The 15,289-nt window shown below is 40.2% G+C and overlaps 1 protein-coding gene across 5 annotated transcripts in view; it reads right to left on the reverse strand.

Moving 5' to 3' along the window:
* The window catches only part of WWOX (WW domain containing oxidoreductase), a 791,253-nt gene that overhangs the window by 318,673 nt on the left and 457,291 nt on the right, over nucleotides 1-15,289 (reverse strand). The window lies entirely within an intron of this gene.

Here is a 15,289-nt window from a genome sequence, read left to right on the forward strand (position 1 = left end):
ACAAAGGAAATGACAATCTTGCTTTTATGGAGCTTAACTCTAAGGATAGGGGCAGAAATGGGGAGTTAGGTAAATAGGGAAAATGGTAAGCAAATATCAGGAAGGTATTATAAGTATATCAAGTGAGTCAGTGTACTTAAACTATTTTGTAAACACACGCGTGGGGTCACAAAGGGAATTTCCTTGGAAACAGTAGGTTTTGGGGGGTACTTATGAGGTTGTCATCACTGTAGCTGCGACAAGAGTATGATGAAGCCTCCAGTGGGCTCAATAAATGGTTATGGAATAGAAATGAGGAGGTCCACCCACACAGGCAGCAGAAGTTCTGAGTGTGGGAAAACATAGTATGTTCTTTTTAAGAGCTTCAAGGTTATGCAACTGGGCCAGGTCTGCGGCAAGGTCAAAGGAATCAGGGTCATTCCCAACAAAAGCTACCATCAATTTTTCTGCAATATAAAAGCATATAAGTTTGGAATGCCTGCTGCAAAATACAGTAAAAGTCAACGTTTCTAAGCAAACCTGGGGCCTATATCTCAATCAAGAAGAGTGCTGAGCAGTTAGTTTGGATCTGTTGCTGTGCAAAATGGTGACCTGCCATTTTATTACTCCTAACAGAACTGTCCAGCACTCCCAGATGAGTCAAATGAAGATCAGGAAAATATCTGTACCTCTTTATACCTACCAGAAGCTACAATAAAAAAAGACAGACAACAACAAGTGTTGGCAAGAATGTGGAGGAACTGGAACCCTCATACACTGCTGGTGGGATGTAAAATGATACAGCCACTTTGGAAAGCCATCTGGCGGTTCCTCAAAATGTTAAACTGAGAGTTACCATATGACCCAGGAATTCTACTGAAGAAAATGAAGATATATATTCACACAAAAACTTGTTCATAAGTGTTCACGGAAGCATTGTTATAATAGCCAAATGATAAATGCTATAACATGGATGAACCTTAAAACTGGTAAGCTAAGTAAAATAAATGAATCACTAAAGGCTACACATCATATGAGTTCATTTATATGAATTGTCCAGAATAGGCAAATCCATGGAAACAAAGCAGATTCCTGGTTGCCAGAGGCCCAGGGTAGAGAATGAGCAATACCTATCAATGGTTATGGGGTTTCTTTTTAGGGTGATGAAAATATTCTCTAATTAGATAGTGGTGATGGTTGTACAACTTTGTAAATACACTAAAAAAAAAAAAAAGCCCACTAAATTGTATGCTTTAAAAGGGATAAGATTATACTATTAAAATGCATCTCAATAAAAAAAAAATAAACAATACATTTTCATTTCCAAGATTAAGGCTTCTGTCCTGCTCATCATCTCTTGCTCTCTTGCTGGCTTTCACAGAAGGAAGCCAGCTGCCATGTTTGAGTTTTCTGTAGAAGAGGCCCATATGGTAACAACAACAGCCAGCAAGGAACCCGGGCCCTCAGTCTCGCAACGGCTAAGAAAAAAAATAAAAATAAAGAAGAATTCTGACAAGAGCAATGAGCATGACCCACTCCAGTCCTAGTCAAAGACTGCAGCCCTTGGTTGTAGCCTGAGAGGCTGAACCATGCCCAAATTCGTCATTCTCAAAAATGGTGACGTGACAAAAATTTGTTGTTTTAAGCCAGAATAAAACAAACAAACAAACAAACAAACAACAACAACAACAAACTTGTTCTGAGTCACTCAACTCCAAAAAGAGTCTGGATGCAAGCTCACAATGGTCTGGTTGTTTCTTCCATTTCGCCACATTACTTTATTCACCCTGTGTTCTTGGAAATGTTTCCCAGGGCATGATGCACTTAGGAGGTGCTCAATGACGTTTTCTAGAAATGAGTGAAATTTTCTAATTCTCTTTTTTCTACATAAAGCTAGAAAATGTTCTCAAGAAAGAAACAGAACAAATGAGAGAAAAATAAAGTCATATCATGTTCTGTTATTTTCTAATCTCTTATATTCATATTGAATTCCAAACAAGACTCAGTGAAGGCTGGTGACCTTGCTCTGACCATGACAATGGCATTATTCTATGTAATGACAAGAGGTGGTTCTAAGAATTGGCCTTGGCTGTACATCATCACTTATTTACTGGACAATTCGTCGTCAGAGCAGCACCCTTCTGTGCTTCCCTATGAAGCACCCAATCCTAATACATTACAAGCTCCCAAGTCATGGGGTCAATTACTATTGTTAAAAGATGACTTTGGTCCAGATATAATTCACGTTGCCCCTTCTTGAAGCTTTTCCTCAAACAGCCCATGCACAGAGCCCCCATCCTTCTGCATCATGTCTCTTTCAAGAGAGATTTATTACAGGGCTGTCAACACAATCCTACCTTTACGGAAAAAGATAAAAATAAGAAACACCTTACAAGAAGATGCCGTGGCAAAAGCTAAATCATAAATGTTTGATAAGGAATGGTCAAATCCAGACAAATAACTGTTCAATCCCACTTTGTATTAAACAGATAAAGTCATACAGAAAATCAATGTGATGTATTGAAAGAGGAAAATATTGTCAAGCTTGAGGATTGGGTTCATGGTGTTATGAAGTGGTCGCTCCATAAGAACCTGATAATATGGTAGCAACATAAAATTTTTAAAAATGGGGTGCTGTTTGCTGACTTGCTGGACTCGTAAATGGCATCTGAGTCTTCTTTTCTTCTGTTGCTAGAGATAATTTCTGGAGTGACACAGGCATTCTCATGTGAGAATGGTGGAGAAGAAACTGTTGCAACTGTTTTAGTGGATAATTTGGCAATTCCTATAAAACTAATTATTTTGGACATGCACATACCCTTTGTGACAGTACTTCTGCTACTAGAAAACCACCCTTTTGATATCTTTGCTCACATAGACAAAATATATATGCAGGAGCATCCATTACTGAATTATGTGTAAAAGCAAGTTATGAACTCAACCTAAATGTTTGCCAACAGAAGACTGAATAAACAAATTACGGAATATCCATATGATGGAATATTACGCTGTCATGGCACATTAGGAGGTCCAGCTACATGTGCTGATACCAAATAATGGAATATAAAACTTTATTCAGTAAAATAGCAAATAATGAACAAAATGTGTTCAATGGTCTCAGTTGCATGCATTTTTAAAAAAGGCTCTCCATGTCTGTATCTGATGGTAAATGCATATGATGTTTCTGAAAGAATGCACAACAAACACCTAATGGCGGTTTCTTTTGGAGAGAGGGTTAGGAATGAGGGACGGAAGGAAAACTTTCACTGTTACATCTCATCCAAAGATGTGAAACTTTTAACATGAGTTTCTATTCTATTACTTTTTATTTCTCCCAAATGGAGTGGTAAACAGCAAAAACCACCACCAAAACAAACAAACAAACAAAAAACGAACTTTTCCAGGAAGAGCAAGCCCTGGCTCATTGTGTGATTTATCTGATAAAGGCAGGAATCTTTGAGTCTCTATCCCTGGTTTTCTTCCATTGGAAAGTGAAAAGTGAAGTGGGAGCTTCCTTACATGTTGAGCAGCCTCTTCCGCCTCCAGAAGGAATATCAATGTCTCAAATTTCCTTCTGTTTCTCCTAAGCCCACACCAAAACTCTTCAAATAAATTCAATGGGTTTCTACCACAGATGTGGGGCCTTTCATTTGCAGAAGTGCATGATAAGGCTGGGCTCCCAGTGGCCAAGGCACTCTACTGCTTAATCTGTAAGGCAGTAACTTCCTTCCTGCTGATGGCATTCATTTATACAACTTGCAATTCTTTTTTTTTTTTTTTTTTTTTTTTATAAGCAGAGTTTACTACAGTAAACAGAAGGGGAAAGGCCTTCTGAAACGGAGGATAATGAAAGCTTGTTTAAAAGAGCAAACGCTTGCATAGAGAAGATAAACAACTCCGTGTCACCACGGTGAGTGATGTGTTTGCTTTGAGGTGAAATAATCGGAAATGAAGATCAATTAACAGTGTACCGATGAGCCTAAGATGACTTGACTTTATTACAGGCACTAACAGCATGCTACATTCCTGGCAAGGAAGGCCCTTGGGATAAGAAGGCAGCTAAGGAAAGGAACTGGAGGCCCAGTGGTTTGCCTTCTGAAATAAATGTCTAAGAAGAGAAGAGTGGCTTACAAAAATGAAAACACTTTTCCCAGTTTACCTTTGACATGACACTTCCCATCTTCATATAGGCAAAGCTCCCAGCACTGTGATTTTTCAAATACTTTTGGGCTGGTGAACTAGGAGGAAAAGACCCCGTGGAAAAATAAAGAAAACTCTCTTGACCTTGCCTTCTGGAGTTAGAGATTAGTCCCGTGCTTTGTAAACCAAGTCCATGCAGCAAACATTTGATAATTGATTTAAACGATGTGTTAAAAGGTATTTTTCTTACATTGCACTTTCTGTCAGGACTTCTCAAACTTTAGGGTGCATCAGAATCCCCATGGAGTGCTCATTAAAACATGACAGCTGGGTCCCACCTCCCGAGTTTCTGATTAGGGGAGAGTTTGGAGTTGCCTAAGAATGGGCATGCGTAGCAAGTTCCCAGGTGATGGTGACGGGGTAGTTTCATTTCCCTATTTCCTTATCTGTAAAATAGAAATATGAGCAATACCCGCCTATAGTGGGTTAAACAGTGTTTCCATAAAATTCATGACCACCTGGAATCGCAGAACGTGACATCGTTTGGAAGTAGGGCCTTTGCTGGTATGATTACTTAAGTTAAAATGAGGTCATACGGAATTCAGGTGGGCCGTAAGCCCAACGACTGGTGCCCAGATAAGAACAGGAGAAGACTCACAGACTCTGAGCAAAGTTAGCAATGTGAAGACGGAAATAGGGAGCTATGCTACCAGAAGCCATGGACCACCAAGGACTTCTGGCAACTACTAGAAGAAGCTAGTAAAAAGGCACGGAACAGATTTTCACTTAGAGCCCCCAAAAGAACAAATCCTCCCCACACCTCAATTTTAGATATCTGGCCTCCCAAAGCTGTGAAAGAACACTTTTGTATTACTTTAAGCCACCCCATTTGTGGTACATTGTTACGGCAGTCCTAGGAAATTAATTCACTTTCTTATGGAATTCTTGTGAGGATTAAATTAGTGGATATATATCAAATGTTTAGAGTAGGGCCTGGCACATAATGAACATTACTTAAGTAGTCATTCATATTATTGTTTGGTTTTATGCATACATTCTGGTTTTCTTATTTTGCTATTAAAAATACCTCCTTAAAACATCCAAAATGCCGAAAAGGGTAGAAAGCAGGGATTCTCAACCAGGGGTGCTTTTGCTGCAATCCCCAACCCCCACCCCCCATCAAGGATATTTGGCAATGTCTGTAGACATTTTTGTTTTTTCAGGACTCGGCGGGGGGTGGGGGGGCGGGGCGGTGAGTGCTACTGGCATCTGGTGGGTAGAGCATGGGGTGCTGCTAAATATCCTACAATGCACAAGAGATCCTCCCCGCAACAAGATTCATCCAACCCAAAGGTCAATAGTTGGAAGCTGAGAAACTCTGGTATAAACTGAAAAACTGGTCACCTGGCCGCTGAGTCCTGCTTCCCAAGTGACTCTGGGAATGGCTTGTATCCATATCCTCTCCCTAAGTGTCCTCCTACTTCCCACGAAACATATCATATCAATTATCCATCAATCTTCAGGAGTCAGAGCAATCTATGTGATGATCTTGGCTCTTGTCTTTGGAAGGAGTCACTTGTAGGAGGAGCCAGGAAGATACATGGAATGTGCTTTGTGGATGTGTCACAAAGAGGGGACAGAAAAAGGAAATACATTTTGGAGTGGTGACTGTACACCCACAAAGGCCTGGTCAAGTAGTGTTGATGTGCTGTTAAACGATGAAGAGACCGAGGTACAGAAAGGTGATCCTGCATGTCACACACACTTGCTTGTGTTAAGAGAAAAAGCTGAGTATAACATTTATTCTCATGTCCACATAATGTTCCTCTCCCATCCCACTCTTTGATGAAGCAAATCAGAGAGAAGGAAGAAAAAAACATGATCCCTCCCAACCATGCCTTTGATACTGGGCTGAGATCTGACTCATTTTTTTTTTTTTTCCCCCTTGGCAAACCAAGGCATTTCCTCAGGACTGCACATTTTGGAGCTTAAGATGCACAGAGATAACCATATCCACATACAGAGCTGGCAGGACCCTGAGAGAAGGAACACATACAGCCCATGGGATCTGTGAAAATCAAGCCCATATCACCTAAATATAGTCTAACTTCTAAATAAGGCCTCAGATCACAGATTTGTTTACTTTTATTTGGTGATAATTATTCACAGCAGAACATATCAGAAAATTCTATAATAAGAACCACAGCCAGGAAATAGTAAATAATTAATCACTCTCCCTCCCAGCCTCTTGCATCTCTGTTGATATAAATGACCGTATAATTCCAAACCCAATTATCACTACTTAGCTGTTCCATTTTGTAGTTAAAATCCCACAAAATTAAAGTGCATCAATTGTTAATGGTAATAGACCAGACAAGGGATTAAAGATTATTTTAATGTTTATTTCCTGTCAAGAGATCTTTTGGCAGGAAACACTACAGACAAAAGGCTGCACACTCAGATGAGATTCATATATTTAAATCATCTAACTTCTAAAAACATTATGGATATAATTACTTGTTTAATTTACTTGTTCCCTCAAGATACAGGCTGAGAAGATCAAGCCAACTTTATTATATCAAGTTCTCAGAAAGGAAAGGCCCTGCTCTGTAGCATTTTATAAGCTGTTTTATCCTAAGTAATCAAATCAAATTTAGTGCCCATTTCCCGCCACCCTGAGAAGTAGGGAAAGGAAAAGCAGAGGATGGTTTGTGAAGGGAATGAGATCTGAGTTCAATTCTCAGGCCTGCAACCAGAGGGATGTGCCAAGGCAAATCACTGAAGCTCCGAGTCTCCTCATTTGTAAAATAAGGTTGATAAGGACCCCTACGCAGGCTGAATGAGGTTTCAGAAGACTGACAGAAAGCCATAGAGTTATGCCAAAATAACCACCAATGCAAAATGCAAACACAGGCATTTTGACATAGTGATGTTTATTTTTAAGGTGGTCACCCAGCCGATCCATGGATTAATTCCTCTGTCTAGATTACCACTGAGATAAACACGCATGCACATCCTGCCCTCACCTGTCTCTCTCTCACACACACCAGAAAATACAACTGCAATGTCCAAGGGTCTTTGGAACACAATTTAAGAAACACTGGTCTATCCCAAAAAATCAAAACGATAGTAAATGTAAGTCCTACCACATTGTCCAACCAATTTACCTAAGAAACGGATTAAGAAAGGTTAAGAAATTCACAGGCAAAAAAAAAAAAAAAAAAAAAAAAAAAAAAAAAAAAAAAAGAATATAAAATGTATGAGAGAAAGATGAAAGAGATGAATGGACAGGTAGATAAAAATATTAATTGCTCACATAAAAGTGTTATTTAGATCATGGAGAAATTAGAATCTGAACAGAACTTGGGTCCTTTTTTCCCCAAAGTGCACAGTTTGTTATTTTACCTGTTTATGATCTGCCATCTTCATTAGAATATAAAAACCATGAGGGCAGAGGTATCCATTTGTTCACTGCCATAATGCTAACATTTAAAATAGACCTTAGCACATAGTAGGTGCTTGATAAATATCACTAGTATAACCAAACAATGATGGTGATGATAATTGTATAATTGTTTTATATTTTGACAAAGGGATTTATAGTTCATAATTTTCATATCAGTGAAAATTAACTTTATTTATCAGTAAGGTGCCTGAAAACCAGAAGGGTTGAGAAGCTCTATCCAAATTACACCTAGACAAAGGGTCAGTGAAATCAACTTGAACTCACACTTTCTGATTTTCAATCCTGGGCTCATCCCACGTCACCAGTTTGGCCCTTTGAGAGTGTCTCTATACCTGAGGGTGAGGGAAGGCACCTTGCTTTAAGTAGCAGAGAGATGACTTTAAAAGAAATTTCTGCAATAATTTGGGTTCCTCGAATTGGGTGTGACCTTGGACAAATCTTTCTTCATCTCTCTGAATCTCTGCTTCTCCTTCTGTGTGAAGTTCTTGTAGTATGAAGATTTTATGTTTACTCACACCTCTTGAAGGATTAGGGATGTGTCCACCTTCAAGTAATATGTATGATTCAAACCCAACTCAAAATAGCCTAGAGGGAGACAGGCAACAGGCACAGAGGAACCAGTAACTCTATAATGCCGCAACAAACCCAGGTTCTTTCCACTTGCTCCTCTGTTCCCCTCGGGGTCAGCTTCATCTCAGACTGGAAGACCACTTGAGCACAAGATGGCCATGCTATGTCCAAGCTGAATCAATGTAAAGAAGCAGCAGAAAGTCGGCCTCTGCCTGTGCATCTCTTTTAGGAGTAAGAAAACCTTTTCCAGAAGTGCCCTCCATTATCATTGGCCAAGACTAGGTCACATGTTTATTTCTTAATCAATCACTGGCAAGATGCATAGGCTGGCATGATGGGCTTAGATTAATCAAAGGATGTTGCAGAGTCAACCATCATTATTGCTATGCTTACTTTACAATATATGAGGCAAAAATAAATAATAAAATAAACCTGAGTATTTATTTTTAAAAACACAGTGCCCCAACTGTAAACAGCCTAATTCTCCAACAATAGAGAAATGGTTAAATAAAACACTGTTCATTCACATGGCACAATCTTATGAAATCATTGAAGTATTCTTCCAAGTAATATTAATGATGAGAAATTCTTATTTAAAACAAAAAAATACACACACACACACACACACACAGACACATAGATTATGAGCCAAATTTATTTATTTTTTAAATGCCATTACTCAGAAGAAATAAAAGAAACACAACAAAATATTAAGAGTGATCCTATCAGGGTAGTGGAAATAATAGCACATTTGAATTTTCTTCTGCCTCCATTCCTATTTTTTTCTTCTTTCTCTCTTTCTACCATGCATACTATTTACCTCTGTATTAAAAAGAATAGAAGTTAGTTTTTCAAAGTAATGAGTCAAATCATGATCTCTACTGGGCCTAGCCAAATAATTTACATAGGTTATTGTTAAGAAGGGTTAAGAAATTAACAATCTAATAAAAATATATACACATGTAAAAGAAATATCTGCTTATCTACCAATTCTATTTTTATCACAGAGAAATCAGAATCTGAAAAGAAATGTGGCATCTTTTCCCCAGCACCCAATTTTTGAGCATGCTAAACCCTGAGTCCTGGGCTGGGGGGTCTCGGCTGGGAGTTGATGGCAGCAGGTAGCTGTCTAGGTAACACACAGGGAAATCCCAAAAGGGTTGAGAAATGACTGTGCCTGGAGCAGTAGGGAGAAGAGTGGGCTGCAGAGGGATCTGTGTGATTTATTATGGGTTCTTTACAGCCCTTTGTAGTATCTATGATTGCATCTGGCATTCATGGGATAGAACTTCCAAACATGTTTTTAAGTAACCTGGATCCTTGTTCTCAAGCTGTCTTCTACATACCTGGCTTATCCTGAAGGCTTATAGATAACTTCCTTTAAAAGTCCCAGGAAAACCAATAATACATTCACCTTATACCCGATCTCGGCATAAAATAATCATAGTAATAAATCAATTGATAACGGTGACCATCTCCATATCTGGCACTCTGCCAGCCATTTTACCTACACTATATCTAACTCCACCGGGTAATAGCTAACAATTACTGCCCCCATTCGAGAGATGGAAAAACTAAGGCTCAGAAAGAGAAAGTCTTATTATGAGTCCAACCAAGCAGTTTGGTAGAATCCAGATGCATACTCGGTTGTGCCCGATTCCAAAACATTTGCTCTTTGTTACTAAAGAGGTTCTCCTTCAGGGCTTGGGGAAGTAGCAGCTACATTCCTCAGCCAAGCACTGATGCTTAGCACCTGCACTGGTGGCAGAGGGAGAGACAGGTGATAGGGCCTGGGAGACTGGCTGGATCTCTGGCAGTATATGCCCTGAGGTTCTTGGTGAATAGAACAAACTGCTAAGCATGTAAAAGGTAAAGGAATAAGTGTAGCCCTGGGCCGTGGGTGAATATCAGGGATAGAATCTGGTATCATTCTGACCCATCTTGGATACCGTTTTAACAATCTGCTCACACTTCCAGGGACCTGCATGGCTTCCCATCTTCAGGGGACTTGTTCTCCTGCTGGAGTAAGACACCGAATAGCTGCTTATATTCAATCTGACATCCAAAGATATTTTAAGAGTCTGATTCAATCTTTATATCTTTTCTGTAGACACAAAGGAACCATGGCCTTCCACTACCTCAGGGCTCTCTCCCTCTCTCTTTTTCTCTCATTCTCCTTCCCTGTTAGGGATGCATGCTAGGGATGCACACACACAAAAAAATAGGGCAATTTAAGGAAAAATGGTGTATAATGGTGCTATTTATGTGCTTTGTGGGATCCTGATACCAACTGAGAGATGCCACGTACCCAGGCCTTGGGTCAGGGGTCCAACTTCCTTATAAATATGACAGCTGACCAGATGGGCAATGGCTTTGGTCAAGGGACTATCACTTAAACACAGGAAAAGACAAATCCCCATCAGTCCCATGAGACTCTCTGTTAAGGAGACTCTCATTGTTGTAAGGATTTAGGAAAGAAACCCAACAGCCAGCCCACTTTTCCCCCACTCTTTTTTCATTAGAAAGTGTTCCACATAGGTGATAGAATAAGCTCTGTAATTTTCTGTCTGTATCAAGTGGCTGGCTCCCAAAAATGCACAGTGGAAGTTTTGTAGGCCAGTTGAGATTTGTGTGATGGGGGGATGTGGCAGGGAAACCCATTCCATAACCTTTCACCAGGCATAAAATTTACTGTGAATGGAGTTCCTAAAGGTCCATGTTGGCCTCTGATTTAAAACTATTAAATCTGCTTTCTCGAGAACACCTCCATTATAATAAATACATCACTATGACAACATATGCTAATTGCACAATTCAAAGACTAGAGTGAACAAGCTATACGTGAAAAATGCAGTTGAACATGGTTGTCCTGGATTCATACCACTGAGACTTCAGATTTGGGCTGAATCACTGGGAGAATATTCAACATCTCATGAACCAGCTGCCCCCATGGCAGACAGTAGTGAGAAGCAGGGCACCAGGACCCAATTACACACAGGTGACAAAACTGAACCTGTGTTCATTTAAAATGTGGGTGGTGTCTCCAGTTTATGGAATTTAAAGAAGAAATTATCTGTATATTTACAGATAAGAGTATGCTCTTCTGAAAGGCAAAAAGAGTGCGAAGCAGACACACACACTTTTTCATCTTCAAGGTATGTCTTGAGGATATTAGAGTAACGCTATGGTCGCTGTATTTAGTGATCTATTAAAAGGAAAAATGAGATCCTTTTAATAGAACTTAGCCAAACGCATTTTTCTTTTCTTAATCTGGGTTCATGGTGACTGTTCCTCTTCTTCATCTCTCTTCCCTGCTCCCTCAGACATTTAAGTCAGTCCTACTAGCCTCCAGTTGCTATGATGGACACATAGATAAATTACAACAGAACCTGCCCTTCAGGGAACTCTAGGTAGATCAGAGAAGTAGATCGAAATAGCAGACTTAGATTCAACCACAGACAAAGAGTTTGGATCCTTCCCTGCTGCGTGGCTTATCACCTTAGGAAGCTGAGATCACTTAATTCTTCTGACTGCCCATTAACCAGACCTGTTAAAAGGGGGCTAAAAGTAGATTAGTGAAATTTCCCTAAGAGTTAAACAAGATGATGACATTCAACACACAAAATAATAACGTAACAACAGTAACAAATTATTTTAACCAAGATCAAAAGGGCAGAACCATAGGAAAAGGATAAATGAGAGAAAAGGAGAAAACTAAGAGATGGAAAAGACCAAGGTCATGGTATGTGTTGATATACAGTGGAAGGGTTGTGTGAAAAAAAAATAACCTGGTCTAGCAAGAAACAAAGGCCACCCAAATGAGAACGGAGGGAGGCCATTTATTCAAAGCTTGCTATAGCAAGGAAGTCAGCCACCATCAGGAGTGTCTGGCAGACTCAAAGGCAGGCAGGAGAGAGGGAAAGTTTTATGATGAAAAAAGGGAAGGCTTCAGGTGTGCTCTTATTAGAGGCTGCTGGCATGGGGAAGCTGGAAGTGAGCTAACTGGAAGTGGGGTGTCCTGTGTGGCTGATTTCAGGATCATATATAGCTTTCTCTGATTGGTCCTCAGTTGGAAGTGGGTAAAAAAACTTAGGGAAGCTGGGTGTTACTGCCCATGTCTTGGGCATTCTTGGTTGACTACTGCAAAGGTTATGGTTTGGCTTCCTAAGCTGGCTGCCGCAGAGGTTGTGGGTAAATGTGGTCTGGCCGTGGTCCGTTGGTATGTTCAGTCTCTCATTACCGAGATCACCTCATAACCAGTGACTGTTTGGCTCAGAGCTGTCCACAGAAAGGATTGTGATGGAAACTCTTCCCCAAAGCAGTGAATACAGAGGAACTAGCTGGCTGCAGACCAAGTGGGGACCACTCATCGGTGCTGCCTTAGGAAAAAGGCACCATGTCCTCAGAAGGCCCCACACAGTCGAAAAACCGGTTCTCTGTCACCTGGAACTTTGTATAGGGATACACGTGAATTAGAGAGGAAAAAGGTGCTTTGACATCCTAAAGAAACAGCTGTTTTTCATATAACTTCTGGGAAGTGGTAATTTATTCAGTCATCTTTCAATGTAATTCCTGTCTGACTGATTTTCTCTCTGGCTTCGTCTTCTCCAAGGTGTTATGCACTTGTTCTGGGTGAATAAAAATAAGTATTGTGTAAGATAGGAGGGTTCAAGAAACCATACGAATAACAGAAGAGACTAAGTAAAAGCACGTGAAAAAGAAAAGCTCGCCGCTCATATAAAATTTTTGCCAACATGATTACTAATGTTCCTTTTTTGGAAAAAATAGCAATAAAACCTCTAGCTTTTTAGAGCTAGAGATCCCCCAAAATCAGAAATACTCGGTCTGATGTCACCAGTGTTAGCCATTGCATTTCTGGCTCTGTTTTAGAAGCTTCTATTTTGGGTTTAGGGTTTAAAACCTATTGCTTACCAGCTGGGGGATCCAGAGTCACCCTTAGGGTTTGGTTTGGTTTTGTTTTGTTTTTTGAGGAATAAAAGAAGTGAAAGTCTGAGGGCTTAGTATGCACTCAGGAAATTGTAGCTATAATTTTGTAAAACGGGGAAGAATATGTCCACTCTCACAGGATGCTGGCACTGAAGGTATGATGAAATGGACATTAGGCCTAGAATAGTGGCTGGTCAAAGCAGGCTGGCATTCATTCCCTTTCCTAACAGACCCAAAGATACTTGGCAAAGATTTCATTGTACAGTATACTGAAAAGGGACCTTTATCACATAATCACGAGCTCATTTGCGTAATGGTGTAAATGTATAGAGAGATAGAAGAAATCAGAGTAACCAGCTGGTCTCCAAAGTGAGAGTAGAGTTTAAGGGGCAGTTTATTCCCCATCCTTTGCATGTGTCAGGTCAGCATTCATTTCCCCTCATGGTAAAGCATCCTGATTCCTTTGGGAAACAGCTCTCCTCCTACCCCTCATTCACGGTGACACAAAACTTACAGGTTCAATCATTTCCACATGCTGATTCAGGAATGCATCCTAACTAAACTAACCAGTCAACTGATGAACTCCAGATTTTGACACTGGAGCTTCACATCTTAAAGATGCAACTGGCTTTGCCATTATCAATGAAGAAAGTTCTCAGGTCAACAAAGGGAAAAGCTGAGCCAAAAAGGGAAAGAGATTTAGAGATGATAGATAGATAGATGATAGATAGATAGATAGATAGATAGATAGATAGATAGATAGATAGATAGATGGATGGATGATAGATAGATAGATGATAGATTCTTCATGACTCCTTCTGAATACTCAGTTCAGTGGAGGCTGAACCACTTTTATGCATAGATATTATAAAATTTTAAATATGTAAATTTTTGTGAGAGTTTAGAGGCTAAGGAACTAAAGGCTGAGATAGAGAATGGAAGGACATTACTTTCTCTGGTTAGGATGTGGTAGGCAGAATGATGGTGCCAAAGATGACCATGTTCTAATTTTTGAAACCTGTGAATATCTTACTTTACATGGCAAAGGGGACCCTGCAGATGTAAATAAGTTTGTTGAGATGGAGAGAATATGCTGAATGACACAGGTAGGCCCAGTGGAATCACAGAGATCCTAAAGAGATGAAAAAGCCAGACAGAGGAGCAGAGTCAGAGGGATTGGCAGGTGCTACACCGCCAGAGTTGAAGATGGGAGAAGAGGACCATGGGCCAAGAGGTATAAGTGGCCCCTAGAGATTGAGCAGATTAGATTCTCCCTTAGAGCCTCCAGAGGAAACCTAGCCCTGCCATCACCTTGATTTCAGCCCAGTGAGACCCATTTTGGACTTTCAGCATCCAGAACGGTAAGAGAACATATTCATATTGTTTAAGCCACCGCGTATGATGTCATTTGTTACAGCAACAATAGGAAACTAATACAGATGGTCAGAGGAGAATTTACACTGAGAGCTAAGGGATGAGGAGGAGATAGCCATGCCAAGGGTGGGAAGAAGATCATGGCAGGAGAGGAAACAGCTATGGAAAACCCTGGGGTAGGAAAGTGGTTGACGTGTCCGAGAATAGCAAGAAGATCGTTGTGGCTGGAACGTACATTGCTTAACTTTGAGGTTCAGAGAAGAATTTAAAGCACTTAAAATACTCAGCGCAACCCGACTTTGGGGGAAACAAAGCATTCTTTAATGATTTCCTTGATTCTAAACTCGTTGAGGACTAAAACCGAAGCTCATCCATGTATTAATAATAACTAGCACAAAGAATTCTACCAATTGCAATTTTCCATAGTAATTCCAATTTATATGCTTATTTAGATTCCTAACAAGCATTCGGAATTTTCTCGATGTGTCTTACTCTCATATATTCTGTCCTGCTGTACCTAACAGTATATTCATACGCCAGACCCAAAATAGGCACTAAATAAATATTTGTTGGATAAATATGCCCAGTGTTTTTCATTTGAAAATACAATCCCTGATGCTATATACCTGCCATGACTTGTTCTCTCAAGCCACCCGAGAAATAATTAAAATGTTTTGGTTGCATAAAAGAGGAAGATGACAGACCCAGGGGTAAGCATTTGTCCACTGGCACTACCTGTCTCGGCAGAAGCTGGGGGCGGCGGGGGGGCGGGGGTGCAGTATAAGAGCGGGGAGGAGTGATTTTTTCATAAAG

Source organism: Pteropus vampyrus, unplaced genomic scaffold (genome assembly GCF_000151845.1).
Source record: "Pteropus vampyrus isolate Shadow unplaced genomic scaffold, Pvam_2.0 Scaffold29, whole genome shotgun sequence".
NCBI classification, from domain to species: domain Eukaryota; kingdom Metazoa; phylum Chordata; class Mammalia; order Chiroptera; family Pteropodidae; genus Pteropus; species Pteropus vampyrus.